At 41.5% G+C, this 20,464-nt stretch overlaps 1 protein-coding gene across 13 annotated transcripts in view; it reads right to left on the bottom strand.

Annotated features, from left to right (window-relative positions):
- LOC125448288 (R3H domain-containing protein 2) overlaps positions 1-20,464 on the bottom strand; it is a 265,250-nt gene that overhangs the window by 60,721 nt on the left and 184,065 nt on the right. The window lies entirely within an intron of this gene.

The raw sequence follows: 20,464 nt of genomic DNA, 5'->3' as shown, positions 1-20,464 counted from the left end.
CTGCTTTGTCCAAGTCACGTGGCACCTGCCACCTATTTGCCCACTCACTCAACTTGTTTAAAATCAACTTGAAACTTCTTTACATCACCTTTCTTACCAGGCACAATCACGCAGTTTTTTTCCTGTCACCAGCAAACTTGGAAATATTACATTTAATTACCTCATCTAAATCTTGATGTATATTGTGAATGGCTGGGATCCAAGCACTGATCCATGCTGTACTCCACTAGTCAGTACTCTCAATAATGAAAAATACTCATTTATTCCAACTCTGTTTCCCGTCTGCCAACCAATTCCCGATCCATGATAGTACATTACTCCTGATCTGAAGTACTTTAATTTGGACATTAAACTCTCATATGAGGCTTTATCAAAAGCCCTTTGAAAATATAAATATGCCACATCCATTAGTTCTCCTTTATCTATTCTACAAGTTACACTTGGTCTGTGGGAAGGGTGGGGCAAATAGGTGGGGAAGGAGATGGACAAGTAGTGTCAGGTCAAGGAGGTGAGGATGAGAGGGAGGGTTGGACATGGGTTGAGGCCAAGGGTGGGGAGATTTTGAAACTGGAGAATTCTATTTAGGCGATCAGGTTGTAGGCTCCCAAGATGGAATATGAGATGGTGCTCCTCCAGTTTGTGTGCGGCATCATTGTGGCACTGGATAGACATGTCACCGGTGGGGGGGGTGGCAGCAGTTCAAGGAATCAGCACCACCTCAAGGAAATAAGATGGACAATAAATGCAGCTTTGCATTTATAACTATTCCAAAGAAACCAGTTTAAAAAAAAGTTTCCCCAGTCAGGTAAGGAATGCCACTTGGGCAATGAGCCTTTCCTATAAAAACTGAGATACAGGTGTAAATTGAATTCTATCTGTCCTGGAGGTAGCGTACAGAACCGGACATGATTATCTCCTGGTGTTGAAGGAATCAAGTTTGAATATTCTTGCAGCCCAATTTTGAGTTTCACTGAACTTGTTCATCGTGGTGAACTCTTGTATGAATGTTACAGCAAGCTTTACATCTTATGTTGCTCGAACACAGTAAAGACAGGTGCTGTATATCTTCGTCACTGGGAAGGATTTACAATATTTGATACTGATACATATCTTAGACCCAGCAGTCAGTCTCAGCCAAAATTCAGAGGTCTCACACCAAGTAACGCCTGTAGCAGGCGTGTGTTTCCTTACTTAGCATAAGGTAACAAATTCAAAAACTTTAAAAATGGGAATGCGCTTGACCTAAATAAATTAAGCCATGAACAAAAAGACAGAAATGGAACCTTGTTTACTAGCGTGACAGGCAACAATGAGATCTCCTGAAGTCAGAAGAAATACAACAAAGGCACAGAGATTAAGTGGTCACTTGATTGTACAGGTTTGCATGGTGTAAGGTCTTTAAAAGGGCAGTGTCTCAAATGCTTGTGCTTCTGCTTTAAAACCCCTGTAGGATGACAGAATTTCCTTCAGATATGGAGAATAAGTTCCATCTGTTACTAGATATTCATACGCTCACACTGCAAACTCTTGTGGCAGAAATCAAGTACTGCAATGCTAAAATGTTCACACTGAAGATTTGTGAATTGTGCGAACAGAGAGAGGTTCAGAACTTTTAAGTTAGACATAAATTAAGTACTCGCCAGCAGAGGACATTATAAGAACTCTGCTCAGTACAAGGCTCAACTTGTTTGGTAAATTAAAATGCAGTGGTGTGTATTTGTTGTTATTGAAATCCTCTTTGCATTGCTCACTGATTTCAGGTTTGAAAACTCTTAGCATTTTGCTACAAAGGCCCTTGTAAAATGACTAATAAACAAGGACACTCTCTTGCTGTTTTCACAGTAAAGGAGAATGGAAGCATGTAATATAATCCCCAAAACAGTGGCAAAAATCCTGGGACCCTCTATAATAAAGATTTATTGAGTGACTGTAAATTAAATGAGCCAAACACGCATACATGGACTTTTTGATTAGAGTACTGACAACAATTTTGCACTAAACGTCTCTGATTTTGATTTCCAGCTGTGTATGTCCATGAAGAACAGGTTCTACAACTTGGGTCTGAATAACTTCTTCTGTTCCCGGTCGTCCTAAATTTTCCTTTTCATTCAAGACAACGGATTCCTTAAAGTTACATTCAGAACCATTATCCTTCACTGTGATATGCTCAGAAGAATAAAGGATCATTTTATAATACAGTGGAGCCTTATCATCATACCAAATTTACAGATATTGGATTGAGAAGTGCTTGTTTCTACGTTAAAACTGGACTGTCCAAAAAGTGTATAATCCCAAAGGTATCTGGTACTGGAGAGTTCTCAGTGGCACCTTCCTGGGTGCAACCAAAATCTCCCAGCCTCAGGACGTTCTATATTAATAATCAGTGTGAAAGGCTGCATAAGCTATTTAACTAAACCTAACAGCCTAACAGTTTTTCCTCGGTTATAAATGAAAGATATAATGGGAAGAGCAGAAAACACAACTATTTTGATTGCAAATAGACTGCCACAATAGCACCGATTGTGGTGCGCTGCCAATCTGTGTGGCATTTTTATGTATGTGCCAAATATGTAGGTTCTCTAGGACTAATTAAGTTTAGTTTTATTTTGTGAAGAATGCTTAAGAAGAACGATATTGTACTTCTCCTCTTTCCCAACTAACTAGCTCCCCAGCAAGACATGATTCAGTGAGTCATTGTTCAGAGGTTATGAAAAATCTGAGTCACAACAAAACACTGCTGACATAGAAATTGCCCTATAGTGATAGATTATTCAACAATTATTTGACTGATTGGACATTACATTGGCCTTCCATTTAGACCGAAGTATTCTTGTCTCAGAAACATTTCAGAAGCTGTCTGAAAGTTGTGTCATTGCACCATTAAGGTTTGGAGCAACTTCTCACCTATTGACTGAAAGATAGTCGGCCCACCCATCCAAATCCAAGGCAAAAATTACTGCAGCATTTTTGAGTTTGCAAAGAGTAGCAGCAGTTGATTTCAAAAGGAGTCTACTTCACTTGTAACTATCTGTGCAGCCCTTTGATGAACACTCCAGCTTTGTGAGCATGATGACAAACTGTTTTTCTCACCATAAAATACATGTGACAATAAAAAATAAAACTTTTAAAAATGCCATTTTGACAACAGTAAATCTTTCCAGGTAAACATGTTAACAATGCAAAGGTGCTTGGTGTCACAGCCCAGAAATCCAGTATAATTGTACCGGGCAATAGATTTTCTATGTCAAGTAAGAAGATCACCAACAGAGATGTCACTTCAGCTGGTAGTACAATCTGCCAACATCATGGTGAATGGATTTGGGTAACTTTAGTACATTTGCTCATGCATAACCATAACTCTTTTGGAGGAGGACATGAAAAACCCATTAAGCTAGTGGTTGTAGTCTACGTGCAATCTGGACAAAAAAGTTCCACCTCCAGTATCAAGGCACCTTAACATGAACAAATGAAGGCTTTGAGTGATCTGCATCTGAAACCTTTGTAAATTTTTAGCTCTGGTCAAGATGGCCTCTTCTCTAGAATTGCTTCCTCCTCTTCAGGGGAATCTGTGGCCTTAATGCCTATGCTATAAAAGAAGGGCTTGCAGATTCCTTCCCCAGAGTAATTCTAAATTACCCTCAGGCAGGATAGAATGTGGCCAAACTTAATTCACCAGGATACAAATAGATTTGTTGAGGGATTCAAATCAGTCTTGGGATATACTATGCCATTTTTTGAGAGAGTCGACACAAGAAACTTGTTTGCTCTCCTCTGAACAGAGGAATCCATCAATGCCATATTCCCGTGGATTCAATGGTGAGTCAGTTTGCGACCCCAGCGTGTGTCATCTTGAAAGGGACAAAATGTTAGAACCTTCTTCCTAACTATCCCAATCAAGGGCAGAATAAGAATGCCTTGATTGTAATCAGAAAAGAATAATTTCTGTCTAGTTTGTTGTCGTTAAAAATCTTTCAGGCCAAATGGGCCATACTGAGCCAAAACTACTTGGAGATATTTTAGTATAATGAACATGGCTTCCTCAATCACTTCCCAAGAGATGGGAACATATCTGGATTTAGGCTGTATCTGGGCTGTAAGTACAATTCTGTTTCCCAAAGGTGAGGCAGCACTGCTCAGAGCCAGGGAGAACTCTGTCACCTTTCTGGGCACAACTAGAATCTTGAGTGGTCACTGTCTCTTTCTTGAAAACATCAGTTATACCTTATTGTCCTTTCTTTATATGCTACTCGACAATCAATAAGCAGTCAGCAGGGCTCTTTGAAGAGAACTCTTGGTGCCACCTGACTCGAAGTGACAAAACAGCTTCAGATCAGCAACTTCTCACCATCGTTAATTTTGTCTCAAATTTTGTAGAATTTCAGACATAACCTGCTTCTATGGGGCATGTTTAAAAAAGAACACAAAAAATGTAGCAGGTAGTAGCATCATGTTATTAAAAAGCATCTTGTGTATCAACTGTGTCCATCATTGTTCATAATGTCTGTAGTTTTAAAAGCCCTTGATAGAGACACTGAGCTTGTTTTGATGCAGGCCACATCTGGCAGGCATTTGAATCAGCAGCTCCACAGCTGGGGGCAACACTCTATTCAAAGTGCTAATGTTCGAACAAGTGTCCAAAACCTTGTTTCTGCTCAATTTTTGAATATGCTTTCATGGTTCAACAGCATGAAAGAGAGGGAGTTAAGCACTAGATTTTCAGCATCTATAATGATATAATCGGTGGGAATCTGCAACTCTTGTAGAGGCAGAAATCCTCATAACGTTTTAGTAGTATTTAGACATGCTCTTGCAATGTCAAGGCATACAAGGCTATGGGCCAAGTGTTGGAAAATGGGATAAGAATTGTTAGATGGTTGTTTATGACCAGTGCAGACATGTCAAGCTGAAGGTTTTTCTTCCTGTGCTGTAGATCTCTGTGACTCTGACTCTATAATTCCAGTGCAGGAGGAAGCCATTCAACCCATTCTATATGTGCAGGCCTGCTGGGTGAGTGCAACTAGCTAGTTCCACTCCCCAGTCCTTTCAGCAGAGCCTGTAAATCTTTGTACTGCAAGTGATCTTTGGAAGGCTCCAAGTGACCCTGCCTTCACCGGACCCAGGCAGTGCATTCTAGACACTAATCACCTGCCAGGAGAGAGAAAAAAAGTCATCATTGCTTCTTTTGTTAATCATCATAAATTTGTGTCCTCTGGTTCTCAAACTTTCCACCAACTGAAGACAGCACAGGAACAGGAACAGGAACAGGCCATTCATCCCCCCTCCCCCCCACCCCCTAACCATATCAGCCTCGATCAGAATGCCATTCTAGTCTAATTTCATTTACCTGCACGTGGTCCATAACCCTCTTCTGCCTGCTTGTTCATGCCTGTCTAAATGCCTCAAACTTTGCTATCATATCTGTTTCTATCACCTCCCTTGGCAGTTCATTCAAGGCACCGACCGCGCTCTGTGTAAAGAAATCTCCTTGCACGTTTCCTGTAAACTCACCTTAAACTCATTTCCCCTAGTATTTGACATTTCTACCCTAGGAAAAATACTCCAATCATCCATTCTATCCATGTTTTTCATAATTTTACATACTTCTTTCAGGTTACTCTTCAGCCTCCAATGCTCTAGTGAAAATAATCCAAGTTTGCCCAACCTCTCCTTATAACTCATAGACACTCCAATTCAGGCAACATCGTGGTAAAACCTTTTTACACCCTCTTCAAAGCCCTCACATTGTCCCTATAGCATGGCAACCAGAACTGCACACAATATTCCAAAGGTGGTCGAACTAAAGTTTTATACAACTGTAGCAAGATTTGCCAACTTCTATGCTCAATGCTCCGACAATGAAGGCAAACATACTGTACGCCATCTTTACCACCCTATCCACTGGTGTTGCCACTTTAAAGGAGCTATGGACTTACACCCCAAGATCCCTCTGGATATCAATGCTGCTAAACATTTGTATTTGGTACTTTGCTCTCACATTTGATCTCCCAAAATACATCACCTCACACTTGTCTGGATTAAACTCTACCTGCCATTTCTCTGCCCAACTTTCCAACTGGTTTATATCCTGCTGTATACTTTGTCAGACTTCCTCACTACGTACAACACCATGAATTTTTGTGTTGTCTGCACACTTACTAATTGACCACCTATATTTTCATCCAAATCATTTATATGATATTCCCAACAACAAAAGTTGCAGCACTGATCCTTGGAACACCACCAGTCACAGCCTTTCGGTCAGAAAAACTCCCCTCCACAAATACCTATGGCCAAGCTAATTTTGCATTCAACTTACTAACATACAGTGCATTCCAAGTGACTTAAACTCTAGACCGGCCTATCATGGAGAAATTTGTCAAATGCTTCAGTAATGTCCACGTAGACAACGTCCACTGCCCTACCCTCCTCAATCATTTTCATTACTACTTCAAAAAACTCAATCAAATTTGAGAGACAAGACCTCCACCAAACATAGCCATGCTGACTATCTCAAAGAGTTAATTCTTTTCCAAATGCGAGTAAATCCTGTCCATTAGAATTTTCTCCAGTAATTTCCCTACCACAGATGTAAGGCTCACTGGCCTATAATTTCCTGGATTATCCCTGTTGCCTTTCTTAAACAGAGGAACAACATTGGCTCTTCTTCAGTCTTCATGGACCCTGCCTGTGGCTAAAGAGGATACAAAGATCTCTGTCAAAGCCTCAGCAACTTCCTCCCTTGCCTCCTTCAGTATCCTGCATTACATCCCATCATGACCAGGAACTTACCTCTCAATGTTTTTCAAGACACCGAACACATCCTCCTCTTTATTATTGACCTCCCCTAGAATACTGACAGACGCCCCCCCACCGCCCAATTTTACCAGCATACATGTCCTTAATTTTCAACAATAATAATGCGAAGTACTCATGAAGGACCTCACCCACTTCCTCTAGTTCCATGCATAAATTACATTCTTTGTCCTTGACTGGTTCTGTCTTTTCTCTAGCTACCCTCTTACTCCTAACATACGTATCAAATGCCTTGGGATTCTCTTTAATCCTACTTTCCGAGGACACTTCATAGTCCCTGTTACTCCTCCTAATTCTTTAAGTTCTTTCCTCCTTACTTTATATCCCTTGTCTGATGTATGTTTCCTGAACTTTACATATGCTTACTTTTTCTTTTTGACTAAACTTTCAATATCTGTCATCCAGGGTTTCTGAATCTTGCTATGCTTATCTTTCATCTTCACAGGAAAACGCTGGTCATGAACTCCAATCAACTGGCCTTTAAAAGACTTCCATATGTCAAATGTGGATTTACCCTCAAATTTCTGCCTCCCAACTAATTTTGCCAGTTCCTGCTTAATGCTGTTGGAATTTGCCTTACCCCAATTTTGCATTTTCACCCGAGGACCAGTCTTATCCTTATCCATAAATGCCTTAAAACTTTCAGAATCATGATCACTGTTCCCAAAATGCTCCCCCACTGAAAAATTGATCACCTGGTCATGCTCATTCCCCAATACAAGGTCTAGTATGGCTCCATCCCTGGTTGGACTATCTGCATAATGTTTCAAGAAACCCTCCTGGACATACCTAACAAATTCTGCCCCATAAAAGCTTCTGACACTAAGGGAATCACTGTCAATGGTCACGTTGGTAAAATTACCCACAACATCTTTGAGATCTAATGGGAACAACATATCTCTCAGTATATAGCACTCTGCCTAGATCTCTCTCAATTTTGAACACCTTTAACAAATCTCCTTTCAACCATCTTTTCTCGGAGAACAGAACAACATTTCCAATCTACTTGCATAACTGAAGTCCTTCATTCCTAGTCCCATTTACGTAAATCTCCTCTGTAGCCTCACTATTACTTTCACATGCTTCCTAAAATTTGGTACCCAGAATTGAACAGCATACAGCTGACGCTGAGCCGCAATATATACTGGTTCATCATAACTTCCTTGCTTTTCTACATGATATCTTTACTATAAAATCCAGGATCCCACATGCTCTACTAAGCTATTTCTCAACCTGTCCTGTAACATTCCATAATGTACATATACCTTCAGGTCACCCTGCTCCTACACACCCTTGAGGATTGAACTCTTAACATATCTTGTTATTTCTCTTTCTTCCTGCAAAAATGAATCACACTACACTTCTGTGAATGAAATTACATCTACCATTCTACTAGACTGTGTAATGGACAGGACAAAACGCTATATCAAATTATTTGACTTTTCTCCTCTTCCATTCATTAAAAGGCAGCTTTTAATTTTCTTTCTGTTCCTTTTGAAATAAGCCATGACATTGAAATAACTGCACAGAGGCCAGTATCCTGTCACCAAGTCACGCTTCATTTGCTTGTGCACAGTTAACTGACTGTAGCCAGCTAGCTCAGAGTCAGTCCCCTAAATTCCCTGGTTATATTAGTCAGACAGGGATTCCTGATTAGCCCAGGTCAACAACTCCAATCAATGACCTCATAGTAAACAAGGTCCACCTGGTTCCAATCACTACAGACATGCCTTTCCCCACACACTCTATTTGTGAAGCCCAAATTAAAAATAAGCTGCAACAACACATTTTAGGATCACATCAGGAAGTATGCTCAATTCAGATATTCAAACCAGGGGAATGATTGTCACAACAAACACGCATATACAAGCATACAGGAAAAGAAAAAACAAAGAGTTTACATGTAAGAATAAATAAAAAATCAAAGATATGTATAATAATTTGTGTGCTTTTGTCTCAAGTCCAGAAAGTCAGTATCGAGTGAAGGTTCTTTTCCATAGGTTTTCATGCGCAGGTGGGTGCAAACGACGAAAGCTGCAGACGGAGTCAGCCTGGAATCTGGTTTTCCATAGAGGGTCTTGAAGGAAGGCCTCATCTTAACGAGCAGACTGGACGTTAGCAGCTCACTCGATTCTTACTAGACTGTGATATTAATATAGAAACATACAAAATAGGAGCAGGAAAAGGCCATTCAGCCATTTGAGCCTGCTGCGCCATTCATTATGATCATGGCTGATCATTCAACTGAATACCCTGTTCCCACTTTCCCTGATATCCTTCTGAATGCCAGAGGATATAATCCTGTCAATTCAACCCTTTCTCATATGTCAGTCCTACCATCTCAGCAATCAGTCTGGTAAACCTTTGCTGTGCTCCCTCTACAGCAAGAACATTTATCCTCAGATAAGGAGGCCCAAACTGCACACAATACTCCAGGTGGGGTCTCACCAAGGCCCCTGTATAACTGCATCAAGACATCCCCTTTCCTGTACTCGAATCCTCTCGCTATAACAGCCAACATACCATACCGCTTGCTGTACCTGAATGCTTACTTTCAGCGACTGGTTTATCAAAACACCCAGGTCTCATTGCACTCTCCACTTTCCCAATCTATCGGCATTCAGATCATAATCTGCTTTCTTGTTTCTGCACTAAGAGCGGATAACCTCACAATTATCTACATTATACCACATTTGCCCACTTAGTTTGTCCAAATCACATAGAAGCATCTCTAGACCCTCCTTACAATGCACTCTCTCAACTCAGCTTTGTGTCATCTGCAAATTCGGAGATACTACATTTAGTTCCCTCATCTAAATCAATCATGAATAGCTGGGGTCTAACCAAGATCTCAGCAGCACCCCACCAGTCACAACCTGCCATTTGGGCAAAGACATATTTATTCCTCCAATTTGCTTCCTACCTGCCAAGCAGTTATTTACCCACCTCAATAAACTTCAACCAATCCGCCACTTCAATTTTACACATTAATTTCTTATGTGGGATTCTGTCGAAAATCCTCTGAAAGCATCCACTGGTTCAAAGTTTTTGAGATTTGTAGCTTAGGTTGTGGATGAAGTTGTAGACTTGTTCGCCGAGCTGGTGGGTTTGGTTGCAGACGTTTCGTCACTCTGCCAGATAACATTGTCAGTGCACCTCTGGTGAAAGGTTGATGTTGTAAACTGCTTGTTATTTATCTGCCTCGGTTTGCTGGGGTGGTTGGCATTACTTCCAGTTCTGTTTTTCAGTGGTTTGCACATCAGGTCCGGTTTAATGTGTTTGTTGATGGATACCCAAAAAGCAGAATCTGCCATTACCTCCGCAACAGACCACAACAAGACAACACAACATAGCCAGGCACACTGGCCACCCTACTGCACATCACAGACAACCACGAGATTACTCAGGCCCCTAAGTATCAGGGTAGCCCACAAACCAACAACCACCCTGCGACAGCTACTGGCAAACGTAAAGGATCCCATACCCACAACCAATAAAGCTAACATAATATACAAAATACAATAAAAGACTGTGAAAAACATTACATAGGCCAAACTGGAAGAAAAGGTACTCGATAAGCATACCAATCACCAACTAGCCACCAAGAGACACGACCAATTCTCACAGGTCTCAATACACACGGACAAAGGACAAAAATTTGACTGGGACAACACATCCATCATAGAGCAAACCAAACAGAGGCATGCCAGGGAATTCCTGGAGGGCCTGACATTCCAACAGGAAATCCATTAACAAACAAATTGAACGGGACCTAATATAAAAAACACTGAAAAACAACCAGAAGCAATGCCAACCACCCCAGCAAACCGAGGCATTTATATAACAAGTGGGACGGAACACCAACGCTTCACCAGAGCTGCACTGGTGATGTTACCTAGCAGGGTGATGAAACGACTGCATTCAAACACACCAGCTCAGCATGTAAGTCTACAACATCATCCACTGGTTCCCCTCAACAACCTACAAGTCACATCCTCAATGAATTCCAGTATATTTGTCAAGGATGATTCCCCTTTTGCAAATATATGCGCAGTGTTCAATCCTGTCACTCTTTACCAAATGCTCAGTTTTTAACTTTTTATAATGGATTCTAGTACTTGCCTCACTACAATTGTCAGGCAAACTCATCTGTAATTCTGGTTTTCTCTCTACCTTCCTTTTAAAACAGTGGAGTGCCATTAGCTACCGTCCAATCTTTAGGAACTGTTCTTGGAAGATGAGAACAATGGATCCACTCTCTCTAGGGTTACCTTCTTAAGGATTCTGGGAGGTAGGTTATCAAGCTCTGGGGATTTATCAACCTTCTATCCCATCAATTTCCCCAATGCCTTTCCCTCCTGATTTCCTTCAGGTCCCCCCTCTCTAAACCCTGTGTTTCCCAACATTTCTGGTATATTATTTGTGTCCTCCTTTGTGAGCAAAGAACCAAAACATGTACTTAGCTGGTCAGACATTTCTTTGTTTCCCAATATAAATGCCCCTGTTTCTGACTGGAATGGACCCAAACTTGGTCTTCACCAATCTTTTTCTCTTCACATACCTACAGAAACTTTTACAGCTGGTATTTATATTCCCCAGAAGCTTACGCTCAGATTCTATTTAATCTCCCTCTTAGTCAGTCTCTTTGATTTCCTTTGTTGAATTCTAAATTGCTCCCACTCTTCAGATCTGTGTTTCTTCTGATCAATTTGTGTTCGATTCTGAAGAAGGGTTTATGGACCCGAAACGTTGACTCTACTTTCTCTCCACTGATGCTGCCAGACCAACGTAGTTTCTATAGCAATTTCTGTTCTGGTATGCCTCTTCTTTAGATCTAATACTATTTCTGAATTCCCTTGTAAGCCATGGTATGGCCACACTTCCCATTTTACTTATGCACCAGACAGGAATAAACAATTGTTGCTGCTCACCCATGCACTCTTTGAATGTTTGTCATTGCCTTTCCGCTGTCAACTCTTTAAGTAGCATCCTCCAATCTGTCATTGCCAAATCCTGCCTCATACCATTGTAGTTTCCTCTATTTAGATTCAGGATCCTATTTTCAGAAGCAATCACAGCACTCTCCAACTTGATGAGCAACTCTATTATATTACAGTCGCTCAATCCAATGGGCTTTGCACAGCTAGATTGTCAATTATTTCTTTCTCATTACACAATACCCAGTCTAGTATAGCCTGTTCTCTCATTGGTTCCTCAATCTATCGGTCCAGAAAATCATGCTGTGTACACTCCAAAAATTCCTACTCTATAGCACCGTTACTCATTTGATTTCCCCAACCTACATGCAGATAAACCTCACCAATATTTACAGATGTTCCTTTATTGCATACACCCCTAATTTCCAGTTGAATGGCATTCTCAACGTCAACCCTACAGTTTGAGGATTCACACACCCCCACTAATTCCTTTTCCCTCTTGGCATTTCTCAGCTCTACCCATGCAGATTCCACATCGTCAGACCTACTATCTTTACTCACTATTGTGTTAATTTGCTCTTTAAACAGTAATGCAACTCCATCACCTTTTCCTTTTTATCTGTACTTCCTAGATACTGAATACCTAACCCTGGAGCCATGGCTCCATAATCCCAACTGTATCATACCTGTTGTCATCTATTTGCACAATCAATTCATCCACTTTATTGTGAATGCTCTGCATGCTAAAGCACAAAGCATCAAGGCTTACCTTTTTAACCATTGACACAACCAACTGCCAGCTCTAAGTGGAGAGGATCTCTAAGAAGATCATGCATATCGACACATACATCAGGCTTCTACAGAAATGCAAGAAAGTTCAAAAGATCCCAAAAGAACTAACACCTGAAGAAAGAGTGAGGTTCCAAAAACTTTTGTTTTCAAATAAACCTGTTGGACAATAACCTGGTGTTGTGAGATTTCTGACCTTATCCACCCCAGTCCAACATTGGCACCTCCACATCATATCTTTTTGACAACATTTGCCCTCTTCCCATTGTCTTTTGCTTATGTCTCTGTTTGATCCTTGATTTCCTGTCTATTACTTTCTTTAATCGCTTTTCTGTCTTTTGGCCTCTGACCCCATGTATAGGTTCCCAATTCCCTGCTACTTTAGTTTAAAGCACCCTTGCCCCATCACCACTAAATGGCTCGAGCAAATGCTCCCCCAAGGACATCAGAGCCAGCCTTGCCCAGGTGTACTGGTCCCACCTCTCCCAGAAACATGCCCAATGTCCCAGCAACTTGAAACCCTCCCCCTTGTGCAGGGAGTGTAATAAGGTCAGCCATATAGACCTCACAGAAAATGAGTTAACCCGGTCCAATCAGGGAGCCCTGGCTGACAGATATAAACAGGCATGTCAGAGGTTCTGGTCTATCTGGGTGTTGACTCTGATGAAGCCGGACCAGTGTCAAGTACAATGCACTTGTAAATAAAGGGTGACTTGTTGATGGGATACCCCTCTCCGTGGAGTTATTTCACCAGCGATGAGAGAAAAAAAACGCTCCTGGAGAAATTCACTTGCAACAGTTGTCTTTGAGTTCAGGCAATTATTTGGGAAACTTGACTAATTCAATTCTGCTGTCAATGACTGAGCCCACTATGTGGAAAGAATATTTTTTTTACCCCTGGCAAATGACAGTGGGGTAAATGAAAAGCAACAAGGAATTCTCATGTGGACGTGCAGCATTTAGTAGGACACTAACATTCCTGAGGCAGCAGATGCTAAAATCTTTCAAGATTTGACATGTTTTGTAAGGAATATCATGATCCCAAGACTCCTCTAATTCTGAGACATGATTGGTTTTACTCAGCAATTCAAGAACCAGGGGAATCAGCATCAGGATTTTTGACAATGTTAAGATGACTGGCAGAGGCCTGTGACTTTGGTTTAACCCTTTATGAGATGCTAAGAGACCGTTTCATATGAGGAATTAATGATGTAACAATGTAAAAGATCCTACCAAATGAAGCACAAGTGGACTTCAAACAGGCATTACAATTGTCATTAGAAAATGGGGCAAGTGAAGTATATGAGTTGCAGGGTATGTTGATGGAAGTGAACACCCACACCAGGCTGACTAAGCTTGGCGAACGTCACTTGAGTGAAGGCAATTGCATCGCCTCTCTCAGAATATATCTTAAACAGTGGGACTCTCTGTCAGCCCACATCAATACCCCAAAACAAAGCCAAGCCTGGGCCAAACAGTCAACATTTTCTTCAGGATTCAGGCCCACAAGCCATTGTAGTCGCTGCCAGTCTGCAAACTCGAGGCAGCAAGAGAGTCGCACCAGGCCTGACTGCCTGTATTTTACACCTTCTGAAGTGTGAGATGGGAAATGCGCACACCACAGACATAGCTATATTTAATAAAAGCAAAACACTATCAATGATGGAGGTCTGAAGAGTTATAGCTGCGGGAAAGGCAATTACGATGAGATTAGGCAAGATTTAGGGAGCATAGGATGAAGAAGGAAACTGCAGGGGATGGGCATATTAGAAATGTGGAGCTTATTCAAGGAAAAGCTCCTGTGTGTCCTAGATAAGTATGTACCTGTCAGGCAGGGAGGAAGCTGTAGAGCGCGGGAGCTGTGGTTTAGGAAGGAAGTGGAATCTCTGGTCAAGAGGAAGAAGAAGGCTTATGTTAGGATGAGATGTGAAGGCTCAATTAGGGCTACGAGGTAGCCAGGAAAGGCCTAAAGAGAGAGCTCAGAAGAGCCAGGAGGAGACATGAGAAGTTGTTGGCGGATAGGATCAGGGTAAACCCGAAGGCTTTCTATAGGTATTTAGGGAATAAAAGAATGACGAGAGTAAGATTAGGGCCAATCAAGGATAGTAGTGGGAAGTTGTGTGTGGAGTCAGAGGAGATAGGGGGAGCACTAAATGAATATTTTTCAACAGTATTCACTCTAGAAAACGACAATGTTGTCGAGGAGAATACTGAGATACAGGCTACTAGACTAGGTGGGATTGAAGTTCACAAGGAAGAGGTACTAGAAATCCTACAGAGTGTGAAAATAGATAAGTCCCCTGGGCCGGATGGGATTTATCCTAGGATCCTCTGGGAAGCCAGGGAGGAGATTGCCGAGCTGTTGGCATTGATCTTTAACTCAGCATTGTCTACAGGAATAGTGCCAGAAGACTGGAGGATAGCAAATGAGGTTCCCCTGTTCAAGAAGGGGAGCAGTGACAACCCTGGTAATTATAGACCAGTGAGCCTTACCTCAGTTGTTGGTAAAGTGTTGGAAAAGGTTATAAGGGATAGGATTTATAATCATCTAGAAAAGAATAATTTGATTAGGAATAGTCAGCACGGTTTTGTGAAGGGAAGGTTGTGCCTCACAAACCTTATTGAGTTCTTTGAGAAGGTGACCAAACAGGTAGATGAGAGTAAACCGGTTGATGTGGTGTATATGGATTTCAGCAAGGCGTTCGATAAGGTTCCCCACAGTAAGCTATTGTACAAAATGCAGAGGAATGGGATTGTGGGAGATATAGCAGTTTGGATCAGAAATTGGCTTGCTGAAAGAAGACAGAGGGTGGTGGTTGATGGGAAATGTTCATCCTGGAGTCCAGTTACTGGTGGTGTAACGCAAGGGTCGGTGTTGGGTCCACTGCTGTTTGTCATTTTTATAAATGACCTGGATGAGGGCGTAGAAGGATGGGTTAGTAAATTTGCAGATGACACTAAGGTCGGTAGAGTTGTGGATAGTGACGAAGGATGCTGTAGGTTGCAGACAGACATAGATAAGCTGCAGATCTGGGCTGAGAAGTAGCAAATGGAGTTTAATGCGGACAAGTGTGAGGTGATGCACTTTGGTAGGAGTAACCGGAAGGCAAAATACTGGGCTAATGGTAAGATTCTTGGGAGTGCAGATGAGCAGAGAGATCTCGGTGTCCATGTACACAGATCCTTGAAAGTTGCCACCCAGGTTGACAGGGCTGTTAAGAAGGCATACAGTGTTTTAGCTTTTATTAATAGAGGGATCGAGTTCCGGAACCAAGAGGTTATGGTGAAGCTGTACAAAACTCTGGTGCAGCCGCACTTGGAGTACTGCGTACAGTTCTGGTCACCGCATTCTAAGAAGGATGTGGAAGCTTTGGAAAGGGTGCAGAGGAGATTTACTAGGATGTTGCCTGGTATGGAGGGAAGGTCCTGTGAGGAAAGGCTGAGGGACTGGAGGCTGTTTTCGTTAGAGAGAAGAAGGTTGAGAGGTGACTTAATTGAAACATATAAAATAATCAGAGGGTTAGATAGGGTGGATAGGGAGAGCCTTTTTCCTAGGATGGTGACGGCGAGCACAAGGGGGCATAGCTTTAAATTGAGGGGTGAAAGATATAGGACAGATGTCAGCGGTAGTTTCTTTACTCAGAGTAGTGAGGGAATGGAACGCTTTGCCTGCAACGGTAGTAGATTCGCCAACTTTAGGTACATTTAAGTCGTCATTGGATAAGCATATGGACGTACATGGAATAGTGTAGGTTAGATGGGTTTGAGATCGGTATGACAGGTCAGCACAACATCGAGGGCCGAAGGGCCTGTACTGTGCTGTAATGTTCTATGTTCTATGTAGGTTCTGCTCACTCTGAGGGAGCTGTATTAGTGTCATGGATTCTCCATGGGTAGCTAAAGGGTGATTTGATGACGGGTTACTGGCCTCTGTGAAGTTATTTCACCTTGCACCATCTCTTCAGTCAAATGTTGATCTGATTTATCCTATTTCTACTCTGACTAGCACATGACACTGGTAGCAATCCTGAGATCACTACCTTTGAAGTCCTACTTTTCAACTTACTTCCTAACTCTCTAAATACTGCTTTTTGAACCTTATCCCTTTTTCATTTTCACCCTTGCTACCAACGACAATATGTTTTACCTCTGTCGTTTGTACCAATAATGACATTAAACTTTATTTTTACTGAACCAGGCCAAGGGTTCAGAAACATGTGACTAAAGCTTCTTTCAATTAGCAGAGGAGTTTTGGCTATGTAGTTGACCCAATATGGAATCAGTTTCAATTTAACAACTGGTTTCTGTTCCTCTGGCTAGTGGTGCACTGTTTACCTTAAGAGATACACAGCGTGATGAGCATCAAAGTATAAAAGACGTTATACTTCTATGTGCCCAGTCACAGAAACAGAAACTAGGAGCAGAAATAGGCCAATCGGCCCTTCAAGCTTGCTCCACCATTCCGTTTGATCATGCCTGTTCCTCTATCTCTTTACGATATTCCTGCTTTTCCCGATTCTGTTTGATGCCTTTAAAATCTAAAATTGTATCTATCTCTTCCTTGAATATATTCAGTGGCTTGGCCTCCACGGCCTTCTATGGTAGAGAATTCTACAGGTTCACTACCTTTTGAGAGGAGAAATGTTACCTCAGAGACCAAAATAGAAATGACAGGAAAAGCTCAGCAGGTCTGGCAGCATCTGTGGAGAGAAATCAGAATTAACATTTTGGGTCAAGTCAGTGTGACCTTTCACTTGGCGTGAAATGTTAACTCTGATTTCTCTCCACAGATGCTGCCAGAATTGCAGAGGTCTTCCAGCAATTTCTATTTTTGTCTCTGATTTACAACATCTGCAGTTCTTTTGGCTTTTAAACGTTTCCTCATCTCAGTCCTAACTGGACTACCGTGTACCCTGAGACTGTGACTCTGGTTCTAGATTGGCCCAAACAGGGGAACTTCCTCTTGTGCGTCTTGTCCGTTCATCTCTGTTAGAATTTTGTACTCAGTATGGGAGCACGGTGAGGCCAGCAGGGAGATCAATGAGGTAGGAGCACAGAGTGAGAGCAGAAACAGCCTAGTGGGATGATAAAACAAAGGCAGAAGTTCAGGGAGAGCAAGGGACAGTGCTAGGACCTTGGGTCTTTACGCAGGTCTTGAATATTGAATTGCAGAGTAACATTTCAAACAGTTCCACTGATAACAAACACAGTTGCGGCAGACAGCTAAGATACTACCAATCGAAAGGAAAAATATCTATAGTCTAGCAGAATGGGTGGGTAAATGACAGCTGAATTTTCAGACAGAGAAGAGAAAGCTGATGTATTTTAGCAGAAGGCATAAGGAGAAGCAATATAGACTTAATGGCACAGTTCTAAAGATTGTGCAGGGGCAGAGGGACCTACAGTCTGTTGGAAATTGGGGTCCCTTACAAATTCAATCTTCTTCGTATTTACTGAATAGCATAAGCTTTCATTTCACAGCTTTTATAGCATTGATTAACTTTTCAAAAGTCTAGCATAGGAAAACAAAAGGGAAGTATTGAGATGCACTGCAGTTACCATGCCCACTGAAGTAGTGTCAAAAATTGATCTGGTGTCAAGTGTACCCTAATTTCAATGTGCTGTTTATGAAAAGACATTGGATTTGTTCTTAGAAAGAATAGTAAATTAACCCTCAGATGAAGGCGGATGAAGGGACAATGGTCATTTCTGGTGTCATGAGCAGCTGCCTACGGTAATTGGTCTAAAGGATTCAGAAAACTGATCGACATTGACTGAATAACCCACCCCTGGACATCAGGTATTTCATTAAGTGCTTGGGGCAGAAGGGAGCCCTCATCAGGTGGTCTCTACAGGGAGCAGTCCCCATTGAACAGTTCTCATCAGATGGGGCTCTTAGGCAAGAATCCTTATCAAGCAGTTAGTGTGTGATGCTCAAAGTTGTCTTCTCCAGATCAAAGATGGACCAGAAGGAAGGAGAAGGAAGATCAGGCAAGAGTTCCCTAATACCTCAGCTAGACAGAAGATGCTGCCTCCACAACTTTAACAAGACTAATACATTCCACACCAACAGCCTGTTTGTCCTATGGTATCAGTGAACTGTTCCCAATTGCCACAGTTTTATGCTTTATTTACCAAATTAACTAATGTATCACATCTAAACTGCCGTTCTTAACAAAGTAGCTAAATTATTACAGAACTGCTACAAATCACTGATTGTCTAGATTAGATAACTGTAATTGCAAACTGCCTAAAATCAACAGGTGCATGTGCATCAATCTTTGAAGATGGCAGCTGAAATGGAGAGGGTGGTTAGAAAAATATATGGGACTTCGGCCTCTATTATTGTTCAACTTATGCTGAACTCCTTTAAAGTCTGGCAACATCTTCTTTCTTGGTAAAGCACAGGTGCAAAATACTCACTTAACCTCTTCTGTTCCGATGAGGAAATCCCTTTTAGCCAATACTGGCTGCATACCTTCGTACTCCTTTTGATTTTAGCTGCTAGCTTCTTTTCATACTACTTTGTTGCATCTTATTTACATTTTCACCCTGGTTCTCACTTTGTATTATCAATCTAACATCGATCAATTGCACTCATTTTGTGCTATATTCTACTCTCCTTTCATTTCATCCATGGAGCTCTAATTTTGCTTGCCCTACCTTTTCTCCTTGTAGGAATGCACTTTGACCATCAGAACAGTCTGTTTATTAACGGCAGCTCATTGCTCACAAGTTTTGCCTGTAAATTTTTGATTCCATTTTTCACAATGCTCCTCCTCTGACTTTTATTAAGCAGCTTTTTATCCTTTTCCATAGCCAACTTAAACCTTGCTTCACTGTGATAATGGCTCACTCAACGTCTCATAGCACTGATACATAGCTCATCTCAATTCCCAAAAACAGTTCCTGCAAAGATTCCACCCTTGCTAGGTCAGGAAGGTATCGATCTAGAAAATTCTTCAAAACATATTTAAGAAAACTCTTTATCCCCTCTGTCCTAATTTTAAAATATTTGAAGACCCCAATTTTAACACTGCAGATTTCATCATTTCTGTGTAATTTCTCTATAGAATATATGCAGTGGAATACATCCAGTCATGTAATATTATCTCTGTTCTTTCTTAGCTCTAACCAAACAGATTCTATCCTTGAGTCTTCCAAGACATCCTAACTCTCTCCCCAACACTGTAATATCCTCCTTAAGACTACTGCTACTCCTCCTCCTCTCCTTTCCTATATTTCCAGAACCCCTTGCCTCCAGGAATATTTTGTGTCCATTCCTGCTCTTCAGCCAGGTTTCAGTTACTGCAACATCATCGGTTTCTCACGTGGTTATTGGTGCTGGCAGTTCATTACCTTTATTTACCATGCACTATGTATTTCCATGCATTCACTGTATACCTAAATTAGAACTCGCTGCTTTACCTTTGAGTCTGACCCCACCTAATACCTGATTTTTTTTCCCATTTGGATCTGTCTCTCCCAATCCTTCGTGAATCTTATTTATCCTTCCTAATGCTACATCCTGGTTCCTACTCTGTCAAATTAGTTTAAATGCTCTTGAACAGAACTAGCAAACTATTTCATAACGACCGTCTTTGGACTGTCAAAATGCAATCAATCTGGTCTGTGTAGGTCTCTCAGTCCCAGAACAGGTCTCAATGTCCCACAAATCTAAACCACGAATGGTAAAAAGATGTGCAACTACCTCCTTAGTGTAGTACTGGACAATAGGCTTCAGGCTAAAGTTCAACTCTGTGTGCACAATTTCTGGTTTCAGTATAGGTCCTACACTGATTTAAGACCGTGGGTTAGAGGTGTGACAATAAAAAAAGCTCAGCTATATCTAATCACTATAAAGTAATTTATGATGCAAAGTACATGGTTGCCAATAGTGAGTGAGGACAACATCAACCTCGCCT

Source organism: Stegostoma tigrinum, chromosome X (assembly GCF_030684315.1).
Source record: "Stegostoma tigrinum isolate sSteTig4 chromosome X, sSteTig4.hap1, whole genome shotgun sequence".
NCBI classification, from domain to species: Eukaryota; Metazoa; Chordata; class Chondrichthyes; order Orectolobiformes; family Stegostomatidae; genus Stegostoma; species Stegostoma tigrinum.
The sequence above is the reverse complement of the archived record's forward strand: the minus strand, read 5'-3'. Positions and strand labels throughout refer to the sequence as shown.